This window comes from Xenopus laevis, chromosome 8L (genome assembly GCF_017654675.1).
Source record: "Xenopus laevis strain J_2021 chromosome 8L, Xenopus_laevis_v10.1, whole genome shotgun sequence".
In the NCBI taxonomy this organism is placed as follows: domain Eukaryota; kingdom Metazoa; phylum Chordata; class Amphibia; order Anura; family Pipidae; genus Xenopus; species Xenopus laevis.
The window spans coordinates 7015171-7033740 of NC_054385.1; the positions used below are offsets into that span (position 1 = coordinate 7015171).

The 18570-nt window shown below is 40.6% G+C and overlaps 1 protein-coding gene and 1 pseudogene across 2 annotated transcripts in view; both read left to right on the forward strand.

Annotated features, from left to right (window-relative positions):
- abo.2.L (ABO blood group (transferase A, alpha 1-3-N-acetylgalactosaminyltransferase; transferase B, alpha 1-3-galactosyltransferase) gene 2 L homeolog) overlaps positions 1-18570 on the forward strand; it is a 36036-nt gene that overhangs the window by 3828 nt on the left and 13638 nt on the right. The window contains exon 1 of one of the 2 annotated variants that reach the window (XM_041572390.1): positions 11995-12186. The exons of the other annotated variant lie outside the window; for it this stretch is intronic. The gene's annotated coding sequence lies outside the window, so the exon portion shown is untranslated. Of the gene's footprint in view, positions 1-11994; positions 12187-18570 lie in introns of those variants that run through there. 2 annotated transcript variants of the gene reach the window in all.
- On the forward strand, positions 6631-7841 carry LOC108698212 (annotated as a pseudogene).

The following is an 18570-nucleotide window of genomic DNA, read 5'->3' on the forward strand; positions in this document are numbered from 1 at the left end:
TTTCAAAACCTGATGTTAAGACGGTGACTATATTTTTTAAAAATGAATCTATACCTCCTGAGGATGTTCTGGTTTGGTTAAGAAGACAATGCACTGTCCAAACACCTTTAAAACCAATTTATAATGAGGAGGGATTTTGGGTGGTGGGATGGAAGGTTCAAGTTAAATTGAATGTTGATAACAATGTGACTCAGCATCTCCCAAATTCCTTTTTCATTGGGAAAGAGAGGGGGGTTTGTTTTTATCCAGGGCAGCCCCGTCAGTGTTACAAGTGCGGCTCAAGAAGACATTTGGCAGGAGACTGTACAGTGAAACTGTGTGCGTTGTGTGGGGCCCAGGGGCATCTTAGCAAAGAATGTGATAAAGTAAGATGTAACCTTTGTGCAGAACTGGGCCATACACATCGTGACTGTCCTGAGGCCTGGCATAATATTGTCAGAAGTTGTCCTAGGGTGGAGCAGGAGTTTTTGCAAGAAGACATGACTATAGAGGTGGGCCAGGATATAGGAAAAAGCAGGTGGGAGAAGGAGGTGGAGAGGACTGTGCTTCTCAGGCTGCACATGGGAATGGGGGAAATGATGAAGGGACTTCAAAAGGAAGGAAGGAGGATTGGAAGGTGGTGGGAAAAAGGTCCGGTAAGGCTGTGGGGAAAATGGTTGTGGGAAGTAACATAACAATTTCAAATAGGTTTGAATTACCTTCTGGGAAGTCTTGGGGAGATTTGGCAGAGGAAGAAGAGGAAGTGAGAAGGATAAGAAAGGAAGATGGTAAGAATGATAAAAATAAAAAGGAGGTTAAAAAAAAAGGGAAAAGTATTTTAAAAAAGAATGAACCATTACCATTAAAAAATCAAAAGAAGGAAGAGAAAAAGGAAAGGTCTCAGAAATTTTAAATCCTTCCCCTATGGAGACAGAGATAATGGAAGAACAAGGGAAAAAGAGGAAAGGAAGGAATGATAGTGAGGAGGAGTGGGAGTCAGTGGATGAAGAGGATTTGTTTGTTGAGGACAATTTTTTGGGTGCTTCAGAGAAGCCTCAATCCAAAAGGCACGGAGAAGTTAAAATGGGAAGGCTGTCTAAATCCCCAAGATGCCTGAACAAATAATTTCAATAAGCACCATTAATGTGTGCAGCATAAAGAATGTAAATAAGAGAAGGGAGGTTTATGATTTCTTAAGTAAAACAGAATCAGACATTTATTTTTTACAAGAAACCAGATTATCAAACAATGTGGATGTATTTAATGCAAAAGGGACTGGCAATTAGGACCATCTTTTTGGTCAATTGCAGAGGAATCAGCAGGGGGAATAGGAATCCTTTTTAAAGGCTTTTCTAATCTTAAGATAAAGAGACGTTTGGACATTAGTTTTGGGAGGTGTATTCTACTTGATGTGGATATTAAAGGGGAAATTTTCAGATTCATAAATGTTTATGCCCCTCACACAATTGCAGAAAGAAAAGATTTGTTAGAAGAGGTAAAGCAGTACCTTTATGTTTCTTACCCAGTGGTGTTAGCTGGAGACTTCACCAGACATTAAATCCAGGTGATAGGACTGGGAAATTTAATAAATATGAAGGAGTCTTTTTATCAAACATGATTAAACAGGCTGGATTAATCGATGTAGCAGTGTGGGGAGGAAGGAAGGGCATACATACATATTTCTGTGCAAATAGGAGCAGCCGTATAGATTTAATTTTTGTTAAAGAAAAAGAGACTTTTTCTGAAGTTAAAGAATCTGTAGTAGAATTTTCAGATCATCTCATGGTTTCTTGTAAATTGGGACTGTCAAACCTTCCTAGGAGGGGGAGGGGTTTGTGGAGACTAGGAATTAATTCCTTAAAAGATGCAGCTGAGAATGGTTCCTTCAAAAGATTTTTTGAGGCCCAATGGTCTAAGTTGGATTTTTTTGATTCTGTTGTACACTGGTGGGAGGAAGCAAAAAAAGAAATCCGAACCTTCTTCACAAAACTATCTGTTAAACGGGAGGGTTTAAGATCTAAAACATACCAGTCTCTGAGGAAGAAGTTGGAAACCTTAATTTCGGCCGGGGTGGTGGGGGAGAAAATTGCCCGGTTGAAATATCTGATTAGACAGCATCAGTACAGTCGCAAGGACTCTATGATTCTGGAGAGAGATTTTGGGGCAAAAAACTCCCCTGATCCTTTTCAGAATTGTAGAGAGACCTTTAAGAAAAAGCAGGTGACTGGCCTTATTGACTCCGAGGGAGTTATGCAGAAATCCAGGGAGGGTATCCTCGGGGTTGTAAGGTCGTACTATGCTGATCTGTTCAGAAGTAAAACTTTGGAGAGGGAAAGGACTGAGAATTTCTTAAAAGCGACCACAGGACCTGATACAGTAAATTTGGACTTTTCCCCATTGACAGCAAATATTGAGGAAGAAGAGGTGGCGGGTGCGATTGATAAAATGCACAACAAGAAAGCTCCTGGGCCTGATGGGCTAACAGCAGAGTTTTATAAGACCTTTAAATCGCTGTTAGTCCCGGTGTTAGTTAAGATCTTTAATGAATGTTTGGAGAGGGGTATGCCTGAGTCAATGAGGTGTTCTTCTTTAATTTTGCTGTCAAAGGGGAAGGATGATGAGAAGGTTGAGAACTGGAGGCCGATTGCCCTTCTCAATTCTGACAGAAAGATTCTGGCAAGGATTCTTTTTTCACGTTTGATTTTGTTTTCTGGCACTTTATTATCGTCCTGTCAGTTCTGCACGGTGAAGGGGCGGAGCATCTTTGGGGCCCTCCTTACTTTAAGGGAAGCCTTGGAGTCATGCAAAGCTCATGGGTGGGGCAAATACCTGTTGTCTTTGGATCAAACTAAAGCTTTTGATAAGGTTAACCATGACTATCTATGGGCTGTTTTGTCTAAATACGGCATCCCGGGTAAATTTATTAGATGGTTAAGGAATTTGTATGAAGGGGCAAAAAGCTTCCCACTGATTAATGGCTGGCAAGGTGAAAGCTTTGATGTTGGGGCCGGGGTGCGGCAGGGCTGCCCTCTGAGTCCTCTTCTCTATGTATTTGCTCTGGATCCCTTCCTGAGGATGCTGGAGGAGAAGGGCATGGAGGGGGTCTGTGTGCCCGGCGGGCAGCCACTCAGGTTTGTAGCCTACGCGGATGATGTGTCAGTGGTCATTTCTAAGCAGGCGGAGGTTGAGGTGATCACTGATTGTATCAGAAGCTACTCAAGGGCCTCTGGATCCTCAGTTAATCATGAAAAGTCAGAAGCTTTTTGGACTCTAGGAGGGGAACCGGATTTTCAGGCCGGAAATTTCCCAGTGGCCCCAGAGCAGGTTAAAATCTTGGGAGTGAAATTTGGAAGGGATGATAATAGCAGATTAAATTGGGAAGAGAAAGTGGATGTTGGTTTGGCAAAAGTTCAGCGTTGGAGATCTTGGAAGCTGACCTATAGAGAAAGGGTTAATCTGATCAAGACCTTTTTGATCCCGTTGTTTCTTTTTATTGCTTATGTGTATCCCTTGCCAGAATCTCTCTATGCTCGGGTCTACAGTCTGTTCTTCCAGATGCTTTGGGGGAGCAGACTGAACCCAGTAAAAAGAGGGGTAACATTCCTGCAGAGGAAAGAAGGAGGTTTAGGGATGGTTTGTCCAATCGCTTTCTTTGGCACCATTTTCCTGAAATTCAACTTTGGTAACCTGGGTCAAAGGACGTGTTCTCTGTGGGAAAACTGTGTCAGGTCCTGGGTTTCGCCTTTTATCAGAGACTGGATGGAGGGCGGTAGAGTGAAGGGGGTCCGGATAAGGGAGGGTGGGTTTCCGCAGCACATTCTTCTGGGGTTAAAACTTCTTAAGAAATGGAACTTGAGTTTTAGGGACATGGAAAATCTCCCTAGAAAGGAATTATATAGATTGGTGCTTAATTCCTTTTTTACTTCTGCACCGATTTTGAAAGATTGCCCTACGATAAGTATGGGGGATTGCATTAAATTTTTGAATGGCCACAGGCTACCTGGGAAGCTTTTCGACAATGCATGGCTGGCGTTACAGGGAAAACTTTTCTTGAGAGGAAACGTGAGCTTTCTCAATATTGTTGAAAGATTCTGTCCTTGGGGATGTGGAGAAGAAGAAACTACAGACCATTTTTTGATAAACTGCTCCGTTTCCCGTAATCTTTATGACCATGTCCTGACAATACTGGGTATTAAGGGCCTTTGTAGGGGAACTTATGAGGAAAGGGCCTATGGTATCATTAGCAGAAAACATTCATTGGAGAAAGAAACACTTTTTATTATTTTTTCTGTAATTCGGTATCACTTATGGATGAGTAGGTGTGGCAAAACCTTTGGGAGGGAGGAAGGAACCATGGATTTGACTGTTAAGAAAATTCTCAAGGATTTGTATTTTATCAGATTTAAAGAAATTAGTAAAAATAAAGAAAATATAAATTGGTGGAGGGGAATTAACTTTACATGGGAAATTTCTTTTGATGATATTTAATTTGCTTTATGTAAAAATTGTTCATTCATAATCTGTCTATGATTTGAAAATTTGAACGTTAGTGTATTTTGTTTTTGCTAATGTTTTTATTTAAATTATTTAATAAAAATCCCTATCTGATCCCCATTGGAAGCAGCAGTCCTGCCCTGCTTTATGGCAGCTGAGATTCTAGCTATCTGTTTAACAGAGCATTCTATCCCACTAGCTGCACAGATCCTATCTGATCACCATTGTAAGCAGCAGTCCTGCCCTGCTTTATGGCAGCTGAGATTCTAGCTATCTGTATAACAGAGCATTTTGTCCCAGTGGCTGCACAGATCTTATCTGATCCCCATTGTAAGCTGCAGTCCTGTCCTGCTTTATTCAAGGTACCTCCAGTGCTTTATTGGTGCGGAAAAATCAAACGTTTCTGGGGCTTCCCGCCCCCTTCATCAGTGAAGAAGCCCCAGAAACGTTTGATTTTCCGCACCAATAAAGCACTGGAGATACCTTGAGTACCCCGCTTTGAACTGGATGAGTGCATCTTCTTTTTTCCCCTGTCGATTTTCGCGTTGAGTCACGTGACTGGAAGATAGCACCGCCAAGAAAAACTAATCGTGAGTGTTTTGAACCCAATTTACTTTGACTGTCCTGCTTTATGGCAGCTGAGATTCTAGCTATCTGTATAACAAATCATTCTGTCCCAGTAGCTGCACAGATCCTTTCTGATCCCCACTAGAAGCAGCAGTCCTACTTCTTATACTACATTTAATGGTGCCTTTCTCAGTCAATTGTTTCTTTAAAGATACACATTAAATACGTGTGTGATTGCCTTACATTAGCCATATCATTGCCATTAACCCTATTCTGAACAGACTTTCTTTTATTCCTTGCTGCCTTGGGTGGCAAAGTGACTTGGTTCTTGTTCTTAACCTCCTTCAGAGCTATAAAATAATCTATAATGCTTTTGGCTTTACTTCACAGAATGTTACAGGACATAAAGTATGTTCTAATGAGCATTTTATTTTCAAAGGGCAGGTCATTCTATTGTAACAAATGTCGCAACTCAGGTTTACTAATACTTTATCATGAAAGAGCAGAAAGTAAATGACTAAGTCAACAGCAGCAATATAATGCTGACATGCAAACAAGCTTTCCAGATTGATCATCAATCATGCTTCAGTGGAGCTCACAATATATTTTAATAACGAGTCAGTTAATCTGCCTGGAGTGTGGAAAATGTACAGGTTATCGTATAGTCTTCTCTGAGAAGGGACTACGGCTGTGGAATAGCAGATATGGTATGGAGAGATGGTGCCTATAGTAACAGTGGGATAATAGTCTCTGGGAAGGGAGTGTGACTGTGTGATAGCAGGTATAGTAGGGAGAGATGGTGTCTATAGTAGCAGTGGGATAAGAGTCTCTGGGAAGGGACTGTGACTGTAGGATAGCAGGTAACCTCTGTTCCTGTTACTTAGTATGGGTAACTCTGCTAACATATTATATACTGGGGACAGTCATATTGCAGGGGACTACATTGTCTAATCAAGCTCTGCTGTACTGTGAACACACTAACATTTGTTATTGTCAAGATGAAATATTTCTGTTGCATTGAAAAAGAGATAAGATCTTGTTTTACTTTGCTTTGTTTACAAAAAGAACAGCACCTGTAAGGAAAGTGTTTTTTTTCTTTAAAGTACAAGGAAAGTTAAACTAAAGTAGCTAAAAATGTTGCACATTATGTTTTGGGCTTCTGTACCAGCCCAAGGTCAACCACAGCCCTTTAGCAGTAAAGATCTGTGTCTCCAAGATGCCCCATTAGCTCCCCATCTTCTTTTCTGCTGATTCACTGCACATGCTCTGTGCTGCTGTTATATATATACATATATAATACACAAGAGCCATGAATATCCTGTAAATTATATCCTTATAATACACAAAAGCTGTGAATATCTTGTAAATTATATCCTTATAAACGGTGAGTAGTGATGTCATCAGTTATAAACGGTGAGTAGTGATGTAATTTCTGTCACATGACTCACTAAAATTTGTGTATTATAATTAATAAAGTACCCCCAGTTGTAAAATATGAGGATATTATAAGTTACCTCGGAGTTCCATGACCTGTATAAAAACACTCGGCCTTCGGCCTCGTGTTTTTATATGGTCATGAAACTCCTCGGTAACTTGTTTTCCTTGTTTTCAGACACTTTTAACTTGCTTTATATAGGTAGTGCAATAACACATTCACTGTAGAAAAAAATGAGTGTACATTCCAGTGTTTTCCAGTTCCGCAGTAGGCGTGTTTTAATTGTATATTTTGATTCCTTCAGTACAGTGTTTGCAAAAACCTTTATTGAATCAGCTGAAAAGTTCTTCATGGTGGGGCACAAAGTCAACTACTATATCTACATGGATCGTGCCAGTGAGATTCCTAATATAATTGTTGCTGAAGGGAGACGGTTGGTCATTCTAAACGTCCCCAGTTACCAAAGATGGCAGGAGGTCTCCATGAGACAGATGGAGATGATTCGGGACCTCAGCCATAAACGTTTCGTCAACGAGGTGGACTACTTGGTCTGTGTGGACATAGATATGGAATTCATTTATGAAGTTGGCGTGGAAATTTTAAGTGATGTTTTTGGCACTTTGCATCCTAGCTTCCCTGCAGCTGATCGCAAAGAGTTTTCCTATGAGCGTGGCCAGAATCCCAGGCCTTTATACCTGAAGACGAGGGAGACTTTTATTATGCAGGAGGATTTTTTGGAGGCACTGTAGAGGAGGTCTACAAACTGACTAACTTCTGCCATAATACAATGATGACGGACAAAGAACACAACCTGGAAGCAGTCTGGCATGATGAGATTTATCTCAACAAATATTTCCTGTATCATAAGCCGACCAAAATCCTTTCCATTGAGTATCTGTGGGACAACAGTTTTGCAGACCTGGATGTTCTAAAAAGGAGGAGATTTGTGGCTGTTCCAAAAGTCCATGATGAAATCCGAAACTAACAGTCCATTCAGAACAAAAAAAGGAAAAAGGAAAAAAAACCCTAAAGTTAATAGGTGTCTGCAGTTGAGTAATATATTTGAATCTCGGTAAACTGGATCTGACGACCGATATAAGCTGATGGGACTTGAGATATTACAATATATATATATTTTTTAAATATTCAGCTTTAATTTTCTCTGGGGAGGAGGGAGTTTATGGCACCAGTTTATATTTTGTTGCCTAAAGAACAGTTCCAAGACTGCCAAAACTTTTTCTCTTATGTTATTAACATACAGTTATGGGACCTGTTATCCAGAATGCTCGGGACCTGTGGTTTTCTGGATAATGGATCTTTCTGTAATTTGGTTCTTCATACTAGAAACTCATTAAATAAACCCAATAGGCTGTTTTATTTATATCTTAGTTTGGATCGAGTACAAGGTATTGTTTTATTATTAAAGAGAAAAAGGAAATCATTTTTAAAACGGAGTCTATGGGAGACAGCCTTTTCGTAATTCAGAGCTTTCTGGATAATGGGTTTCCAGATAACGGATCCCATACCTCCCATACTACAGGTATTTTTGTTTGATACCTAGGATTTTAATATGACTCGAGTCTGCCAAGCAACAGAATGATCCATTCATTCGGCATTTGGCCGGACTTACACCACTATATTGTATTTCAGTGAAGGCCAAACAAACCCACATTTGAAAAACGTCATATAAACTTTTCAATAAGGTTCGTCCCACATATCCATCATAAGGAAAGACGTCAAAACACACCTAAATGTGAGCAACATTTCATACAGTGTAAATTGTTTGTTAGATACTCTATCAACTTACCAGCCATTTAGCTTGTCTTCAGAAAATTTAAATGCTCAGGGGACAAAGAGATTCAGGACAAACAGATATGGCACTGTGTAAATATGAGGGGATGGAAGCTAACAGGCTCTTGAGCGTTATAATTTTATGCGCTGTATATCGCTAATACTTTGTTTTGCAATTGTTTGCAGAGCTTTTTTGATGAATAAATGTTCATCCTGTTTTTGTTCTGAGATTTTGAGATTATATGCTTAATTATGCTCCTGCGCATGTAAACAAGAATGTGCACATCCAAGGCAATGCAGTAACTACTTTAATAGATGTGTTTGGTGTAGGTGCGGACAGTGTATAACCCAAAGATTAACAAGCCAGTGGTGTACCTAGATATTACTTGGTCCCACAGCAAATTATTTTTCAGCCCTGAAAAAAAGTCTAGAGGTTGACCTGTTTAACCAATATTTATTGAAATTTTACTTGAGTTAGATCTTCATGTAGCCCCTATACCTCCTGGGCCCCCTGCAGTCGCAGGGTCTGCTTCCTTTGTAGTTACGCCCCTGGAACAAGCCACTCTCTATCTGAAAAGGCTTAAAAATCCTTAAAACACCATGACAACATCACCTTTAGCATACAGAAAAACTGGTGATGATTCATTTAGCAACTGCGGTATCTAAGTTAAAGGAGAAGGAAAGGTTAAAACTAAGTAAGACTTATCAGAAAGGTCCACCTAAATATACCAGTAAATCCTCAAAGTAATGGTGCTCTGAGTCCTCTGTCAAAAGAAACACTGCATTTCTTTCCTTCTATTGTGTACTCGTGGGCTTCTGTATCAGACTTCCTGCCTTCAGCTTAAACCTCCTTGCCCCGGGCGTGAGCATGCTCAGTTTGCTCCTCTCCCCCCCATTCTCTGCTGTAATCTGAGCCCAGAGCTATAAGTGAGCAGGGAGAGACCCAGGCAGGAAGTGATGTCAGACCAAGCTAATAATGCAGCTGCTATCCTAAACAAACAGAGAGCTTCTAGAGCTTTTTACACTGGTATAGTAAAACATTCTAAAGAATAAATATAGCATTCTAGCTTGCACTATTGAAGCTAATCAATTGGCAATAAAATGCCTCCATAGCTTTCCTTCTCCTTTAAAAGCCCATCCTTTGCAATTTTCCTTTACAGATTGTTCAGGGGAAGTGGGTTATGTTTGTGAACCTCAAGATCTTAGTTGCCTGTGACTGGGCTATTGTAAGATTCTAACCTTATTGTTCTTGGATCTAAAGTTAAATTGGCCTTTGTTCTGGGATCATATAAATAGCTTTAAAAATAGACAATAATCTGCCCACAATGAGGAAGAGCCTATGTTTGTCTTGTTATGGGGTGATATGGAAGAAAGCCTTAGGGTAAGGCCAGACAAGGAGATTCGGGGAGATTTTGTCGCCTGGCGAGTTATCGCCACATCTTTTGCGCGACTATCTCCCCGAACTGCCTCAGCTTCTTTTCCCCATAGGCTACAGCGCAAGATCGCCTGCGCTAATGCACACGCGGCGATGCGTTTTCAATAGTCGCCCAAAGTTGCCTCACTGTCGCCTCACCAGGTGACAAAATCTCCCCGAATCTCCTCGTCTGGCCTTACCCTTAGGACACAAACGGCAAGTTGCGTGACCAGTGTCAGACTCAGCTGTGACCCCCCTCTGTCCCCCTGTGCTTACCTATTGCTTCACACACAGCAGCGACCAGGGCCAGGGAGGGAAGTAGGGAGTTGCAGTGTTTGAAGTAGGGAGCGGCTCTGAATTTCTTCCTGGTGCCCAGCCGGCCCAGTCCGATCCTGTGTATGAAAATTCCTGCCTCTCCTTCCAGGGAAACATGTTTATTAAGGGTAATCTTAAGTATTTTAGTATTTTTAGCTGTGAATGCACTGTGGGTTCCAAGTGAAGAAATCTGAGAAAGGTCCCTTCAGACATAGGATAATGGTAGAAAAATTAAACTGATCCAATTACACAAATCACATTGGTACTTCCAAGCAAATGTTATAGTTTCAAGGAGTATCAGCATCCAAACCATGAGAAAAATTAGTGGCTCCTCAGAAACTGGCTTTGAAGCCTTGTATTTTGGCTTTGTGTTATCTGGGGGGGCACCTTTTACCCTTGGGGTATAGACACATTTAGATGCAGTAGCACTCAATTGTAAACCTTGTAACCATGGGATTCGGATCTTTAAATAAAGGAGTGACTGTTGTCTGGATGGTAGAAAGACTGCAAATCTGTGTGTGCCAGGTAGAATATTATCAGTCCATCTACAATTCAGCCATTTGCCCTTGACTGAAAATCACACAGGCTCCAGTGCCCCTCTAGATTTATATCTATATTAAGTATTACATCAAAGATAAAGTGCCCATACCAACCACTAACCCATACAGCTTGCAGTCCACAAGGCTTATGGGCATGGACACACATGCGTTTTTTCAGCGCTGTTCTTTAAAAGGACCAGACCACTGCATAAATACTCTAAACCAACTGAGCCATTGCAAAAGCTTGAAAGCATGTTGCGCCTTACTAAGCTGTGAGCAGGAAAGAAATATGTGCAGAGACTGAACAAAGAAATTCACTGAACTCTTGTCTTCATGAATAGATGAAACTGGAGCCTCCGCCTTATTAAAGCTTGAATAATGACAATGATTTCAAATTGTATTGTGCTTGCTCTATCCGGTTTAAGGTGGTTATGTGTGCAGTTTGTCACAGTACCTTGTTGCTTTGATTCTCCTGTGCTTTTTTTATTATTGTCGGCATAAGCAATTATAATTTCCTTCTTGAAAAACGAGAACATGCAGCCACTGGGGGGAGTACCTGCTTCTTCTTACATAACAGAGCATTTCCATTTACGTAAATGATTAATTCCCATTTTCCCCAGCACATATGTGCCTAAGTCGCATGCCTTTTAGCAGTTGTATTGTTTTAGACAAGACTATCTTTGCTTGCAGGGAGTTTCCATTATGTAGTATTGAGCTATCTTTAGGGGGTCTAGATAGAAGGGGTTTCTGCAGGTCAAGATGGCATCAGTAATGCATGATGATGTCAGCAGGGCAAGTTGGAAGCTGTAATGCAAGATGACATCAGCAGGGTAAGATGGCAGCAGTAGAGATGATGACTTCAGCAGGGCAAGATGGCAGTAGAAAGGCAGTTTCAAAACATGTTTATTAAAAGTATGCTATTCCCAAATGCAATACACTTCCTTGGAAACCATGGTGACGGGTGTATTATCCTATACAGTGTACTATACAAAAATAATTATAAAAACATAAAGTCTAGTTATTCATTTTTTTCCCCCAGAATTTGATTTAGAACAAACTACAACTCCCAGCATCCCCTGAAAGCTAGCAGAACCCAGGTATGGCATTCTTCTTGGCGGAGTTGCCACCCACAAGGACATAACTGGATCCAATTTTTTCAGGTTTACTTAAAGCACCTACTTAATCAATCAGCCCCACCCCATTCTCTTGTACTACCGATAACACCCTGAGAACTCCCGTAGCCACAGGAGGAAAACTGGCAATTGTAACAGCTGTTCTTTCCTTATCTTTCTACTTCTGCCAAGTTTAGCCCTATTTATAAAATATATATTATTTAAAAAAATAAAAGAATGATAAATATATATATATATATATATATATATATATATATATATATATATATATATATATCGTATTTATTATATAGATATACACACACACAGAAAAGGACCTTCCTCTTGGGAGACAGGGAGGGTTGCTAGTGGGCTGGGAGTGGAAGGCATGACAACTGTGGGCAGCCACATGTAATAAGCTTCTCCCAGAGGCAGAACAAAATAACCTCATACCTGCAGTGAATTCTACCGTGTGGCCCCTTCCCTTTAGCACTGCAAGAGCCCCGTATGACTGAGCCTTTCCTGCCACTCCACTGATATGTGAGTACCTATTCTTTCTCTTTTTTTAAAGAAATTAATCAGAAATACATGATTTATAGAAGAAATCCTGAAATTGAAAAAACTCAAAAATAAATAAATAAATGTATATATACCATATTTCTCGGTTTTGGTAAATTATATTCGAGCCAGCATGATTACAAGAAATATATATATATATATTTATATATATATATATATATATATATATATATATATATATATATATATATATATATATATCTATATATATATATATATCTATATATATATATATATCTATATATCTATATATATATATATATATATATATATATTTCTTATCTACTGAATCTTTTTTATGCATTTAGTGCATATGAATTGCCAATAGTGCCCTGTTATAAACTATACAGGTACGTGACCTGTTATCCAGAAGGCTCAGGACCTGGGGTTTTACGGATAATGGATTTTTCTGTAATTAGGATCTTCATACCTTAAGTCTACTAGAAAATCATGTAAACATTAAATAAAGCCAATAGGCTGGTTTTGCTTCCAATAAAGATTAATAATATCTTAGTTGGGATCAAGTGCAAGCGGCTGTTTTATTATTACAGCGAAAAAGGAAATCATTTTAAAAAAAATTTGATTATTTGGATAAAATCTAAGTATATTTATATCTAAGTAATTCGGAGCTTGCTGGATAATGGATTCCATGCCTGTACTATATTATAAAGTCTATTATTTATTTTATTTATCTTCTCTGTGCAGTTATAGAGAATATGTAATGTTGCAATAGTGTAATATTTTATAAACTGTATTATAAAGTCTGTTATGTATCTTCTTATTTATCTTATATATGCAGAGGGTATGTAATTATATTATATATTTTAATGCAGCTATTTATAAAATGTAACATTCCAAAAGTAAAGTATTTTATATAGTGTATTATAAAGTATATTATCTGCGTGTGTATAAACATATAATATATAGGCAGACGGGACTGAATACATGTGTTGGGTATGAATTTGGCCCTTTAAGGTATGACAGTTGATGACTATTTATTATTATTTCATCATCCCCCTGTGTGTGTCTATATATATATATAAACAAATACATATATATATATAAAATTTAGGTATATAGTCATCCTTAGCCGTAAGCCGTGTTCTCACTTGCTACTACACCTTGTATTATGAAATACATTACAAGTGTTTAATCTTCATAAATAGGCTCACTTTTTCTACATAAATTGCCACTGTGATCTACACAGTTGCCTGTTTTTATTCCGTTCCTTTGCTGCTCCAAATGTAACCCCTGGAGGGTTGTGGTCGCTCTGGTGTGTTCTAGAGCAGGTGTTGACAAGTAGTGTACCTTCCCAATGGCTGCCATAGAGATACCCGCCAACAGAAGGCAGGGTAAGACTTACAAGGGGGCATACTGATTTTCTTTTATCTAGAAAGCTCCGAATTACAGAAAAGTCTACCATAGAGTCCATTATATCCAACTACTTACTTATTCACCCTCTGCCCCCTCCTCCTCTATCTGCCTCAACCTGTCATTCTCATTATGTTTTCTTTTCTTTTGTCCTGCTTGCTGCTCACGCCCCCTCCTCACTCTGCTTTTCCCACTTCTGCACTGGAACCCTGTCTGTCACCTCTCCCCCCACCTCCTCCCTTAAGTATTGTGCACGCTGATCATTCCTTCTTGGAATAAGTACACTTATACATTTACATACACTTACACCTAGCCTTGGCTGGCACTGTGCCAAGAAGTATTGCCTTGTGCGGGAACCTGCCCCAGGCACCTCTAATACTTAGCCTGGCTCTTGAGGGTTAGATATGCATAGAGTTTTTATAATACATTTTTATAAAGTCAAATGCAATCAGCTTGATGAACAAACAAAAGCTCTGGGGGCAAAGGTGTAAGTAGTTATACCATTGGTCCCATAGAATGGGTCCCATAGAAAATTTAATTTAAGGCCCTAAAACTAAAGTTAACTGTCACGATCGGCACCTTAAATCCAGAACCGGTGCTAGGCTCCCTTGTGTCGGCTCTTGCTTCTGCCTTTAACAGCTGCCTTTCACTTCGGGAGGAGCCCTCAGCTAATTGGATGCCGCGAGGTCTTAATAAGAGAGGAGCCAAGCAAAGGGTTCCGGACGAGCAAAGGGGCGCGTTCGTTATCAAGGTTTTTGGACGGAGGGCACAGTTCTTAGAATAGACAAAATGTAGTCAGGCAGGCCGGGGTCAGTGTCGGCAGTGTACTAGCAAGGTCAGACAGGCTGCGTCGATGCAGGCAGAGTTTAAGCGAGGACAGACAGGCCGGGTTGGTGCGGGCAGAGTTCAAGCGAGGTCAGACAGGCAAGGGTCAATACTGGTAGAATAGGCAGGCAGGCATCAGGATTAACAGAGTTCAGAATAGTCAGGCAGGCAAGTGTCAATATTCGCAGAGTTCAGAGCAATCAGACAGGCAGGGATCAAAACCAGGAATCAAACACACCCAGGATACTAGCTAGTAGAGCCTAACAATGGGCAATGAGTTTGAGTCAGAAGCCCCTTTAAATATTTGAATTTCGCGCCACTTGGCATGAAGACGTCACATGCCGGCACGTAAACCCGGAGGTGCGCAGCCTCGCGTCATAGAGAACCCGGCGCAGAGGACTAGGGCTGCGGGTGTCCCCCAGGGTAAACCCTTACATAACCTAATAAATTGCCCTAATTTGGGACTTGGACCTAACTTCTTAATAGGCCACCTGCTCCCCTGGGCATTCCTGTCTGGGGGATTGGGATTAAAGTTTACATAAAGGGCTGGACTGACCTGCCAGAATGCCAGGGGACCTCCCTGTGGGCTCTAGCTGTTCTCATGAGGCCTTTCTTATTTCCACTGTAGCCTATTACATTTAGCACTGGCTACATCGAATTGTTCAAGTCAGTTTCTCTAGAGGTTTCTTGGAATCCCAGTCCAACTGATGTTATGCCACATCTCTCCAAAGGACACCTATAAATGTTGTTTGTATCCCACCTGGAGCTGTAAGGTATCATTCCTCTGCTGGGATTTAAAGGGATCCTGTCATCGGAAAACATGTTTTTTTTCAAAATGCATCAGTTAATAGTGCTACTCCAGCAAAATTCTGCACTGAAATCCATTTCTCAAAAGAGCAAACAGTTTTTTTTTATATTCAATTTTGAAATCTGACATGGGGCTAGACATTTTGTCAATTTCCCAGCTGCCCCAGGTCATGTGACTTGTGCCTGCACTTTAGGAGAGAAATGCTTTCTGGCAGGCTGCTGTTTTTCCTTCTCAATGTAACTGAAAGAGTCTCAGTGGGACATGGGTTTTTACTATTGAGTGTTATTTTCTTAGATCTACCAGGCAGCTGTTATCTGGTTACCTTCCCATTGTTCTTTTGTTTGGCTGCTGGGGGGGAAAAGGGAGGTGGGTGATATCACTCCAACTTGCAGTACAGCAGTAAAGAGTGATTGAAGTTTATCAGAGCACAAGTCACATGACTTGGGGCAGCTGTGAAATTGACAATATGTCCAGCCCCATGTCAGATTTCAAAATTGAATATAAAAAAAACTGTTTGCTCTTTTGAGAAATGGATTTCAGTGCAGAATTCTACTGGAGCAGCACTATTAACTGATTCATTATGACAGCATGCCTTTAACAAGATACCTTGTATTTTGCATCCTGTTGCCTATTAAGGCAGGTTAGAGGTATAGGCTTACCCTGTTCTGAGGTTCCTATGGTTATCCCTAGTGCAGTTAATATATGTATTGTATACTCAGCTTGTCTGCATTAACTGCCAAGTGCAGCATTTCCCTAATAAGCTCCAAGCAGAGAGCCCTTCTTTAAACCCTGACCTGGCTTCTCTCTTTGCCAGTTCCTAGGTCTCTGTACCTGCTAGTCACCCTGCTGGGTTGGGCACCCTGTTGAACTATTCATCCTGAGCCAGTTACTTTATTTATTATCTTATTATCCTGCCTGTTTTGGTAGTTTTTCACTTTATGTTGGCTTAATAAACTGTTTTGTGGGCAAGTATCCTTGCCAGTCTACTCCCACCTAGTCTATACTTTAAACATAAGCCCTGTGGCCCTGCTGGTCATTCTTATGTGGGGTTTTTTCTACTGGGCATGACAGGAGCTTCATAAGTCTTTTTTTTTGGAAACCATGGCTTGCAAATGGGACACAAGCACTTTTCAGTCCATTTCAATTTGGGCACTTGTATAACATGTACAACCACAGAAAAAAGGGGGTCAGGTACTCAAACAAACCAGAAAGGTCACCAAAAATAAATTAAAAAAAACAAAAAAACTTTATTTGATCAACATCTCTATTGCCTTACACGTTTGTGCCCCATGAGCAGTTATGAGTTGCGTGTCTGAACCAGCACTTTAAACAACTTAAAACTGGGGCTTGTACACTGACAATAGGCAGCTAATCCTCAGAAATGCTGTATGTCTCTAACCAGTGTTTTTGTGCTCTGAACCATGTATCAATCCAGAAGAGAGTCTTCTCAGTGGAGGACTGTGCTGATGTCACACATGGTATGGGTAATTAACGGCTACACAGAAAGGTGGGTGGGAGGTTTCACCCCTTCCCTCACAAGTTTAAGAGGGTGTGATGCATTCTTGTGCGCAGGTCCTGGGGGCAGGTCTCTCTAGATTAACTGAATGGGATGAATCAGATATTCTGGGTAAAATGTCACTGCTTGTTACAAGGGTTTAACCCTTTACACACAGAATAAAATCTACAGTTCTGATAAGAGTGTAGACTATTCCTTTTTTGGGGTTTCTCTTCTGCCCCTTGTTTATTGGCAACCCAATGGTGCAGATGGGTCAAAAGAATCGGCCTGAAAAGGGCTAAACAGGTGGTCTTATTCAAATACGCAATGTGTATATTTGTACCTTTGCACAGTTTTTATTGGTTAGAGTTGTGGGAAAGTGATTAAGATAAAGCTGTGGTCCCTTTTGCTAGTGCGAGTCTTCTTCATCTATCTGCCTAATGGCGAAAGAAAGCACTGGGTCTTTCATCTACTATAACTATAATAATTTAGATTAGAAATTTTGGACTTGGGCGTATTTGCTCTCCTAGATATTCTTTGTACTATGGTTGAATCACTGATACACAGATTATTATGAGCTAAGGGGGTTCCTAATCCAAAGAACCGCTGTTCTAACATTTTAAACTCTTCTTTACCTTGGTCCAATGCAGGTCCGGACTGAGAATTAAAATAGGCATTTCAGGTACACAGAGGCCCAATCAGCCCACATAGAGGCCCAAACAGCCCCCACCAGCCCACTAAATACTGACTTTCTATGGGACCTTATAGCAGCCCCTCTGGCATTTGCCAGAACCCACAGATTGCCAGTCCGGGCCTGGTCCACAGAGCTAAAAATTGCCATAGATGTACTGATATAATCCTACCCCTCCAAACCCAGTTGACATTTGATTGGCATTCTCCACATGGGCCAACCAATATCTGGCTGAAAATCAGCAAGATACTGTATCTCATATGCATCCATCAGGAGATAACCGCCTCAGCCTGCTGCTGTGGTCCTCTGGTGGGTTAGCATTGGCCCCTGTCCCAACGATCAGATCAGTCCTATTTATCCCAACACGTATGTGACAAAACCAGGCAAGATCAAGGCCAAACAAGCGGGTCGTTATGTGTATGACCAACCCTCACAAACAGATAGCGGAATAGGAATTCTAATTTTTGGTTACATTGAGAAGGTTGGTTTGTGATGTATGGGACGAAATCAGGGGTCTCAATGTTCTATGCATTCCTGCAATGATAAATAAATGCTACTGTAAGCTACGGGACTGAATGCCTAGCTTTAATTAATCAGGTAAATTACATAGATCTATACGGTGTGTATAAATATTCTTCTGGAAATGTTACACTTCTGCCGGTGGTGAAAGAATCAAAACCTGATGGTTTTCATGCCTTGCCTTCAGCTGTTCAGTGTGTCATCTCTAGGCTTGCCACTAATCCTTTCTTCAAACAAGAAGGTTTTGTCACTGTAACGCACTTCGGCTCAGGTAGAATAATCTGACCTCAGCATGTCCATTTAAGTAGCTCTGCAGAGCTTGTTGTTTTTCAAAGACTACAGATGTTTGTTTTGAAGGACCCCCAAAATTTCCTGAAGAATTCTTATGCTGGCATAGTTTTATGGTATCTCTCCTGTGTCCTTCAGTTCTGTGGAACAGGATAAAAGGTTCATGGTTATATCCCTTTTGGCTTCTACTATGACCCAATCTTGCCCACAGAAGTGAGTTAGAGCCACCCCGTATCTAGGGTGAAAATCCCTCCAATAGTTGTCATTTAGCATTCTGTAAGTCTACACTATTTCACCAGAATCCTGCTGAGCTAGAAGGTATCCCCATATACAATGCCCTAATGCCCA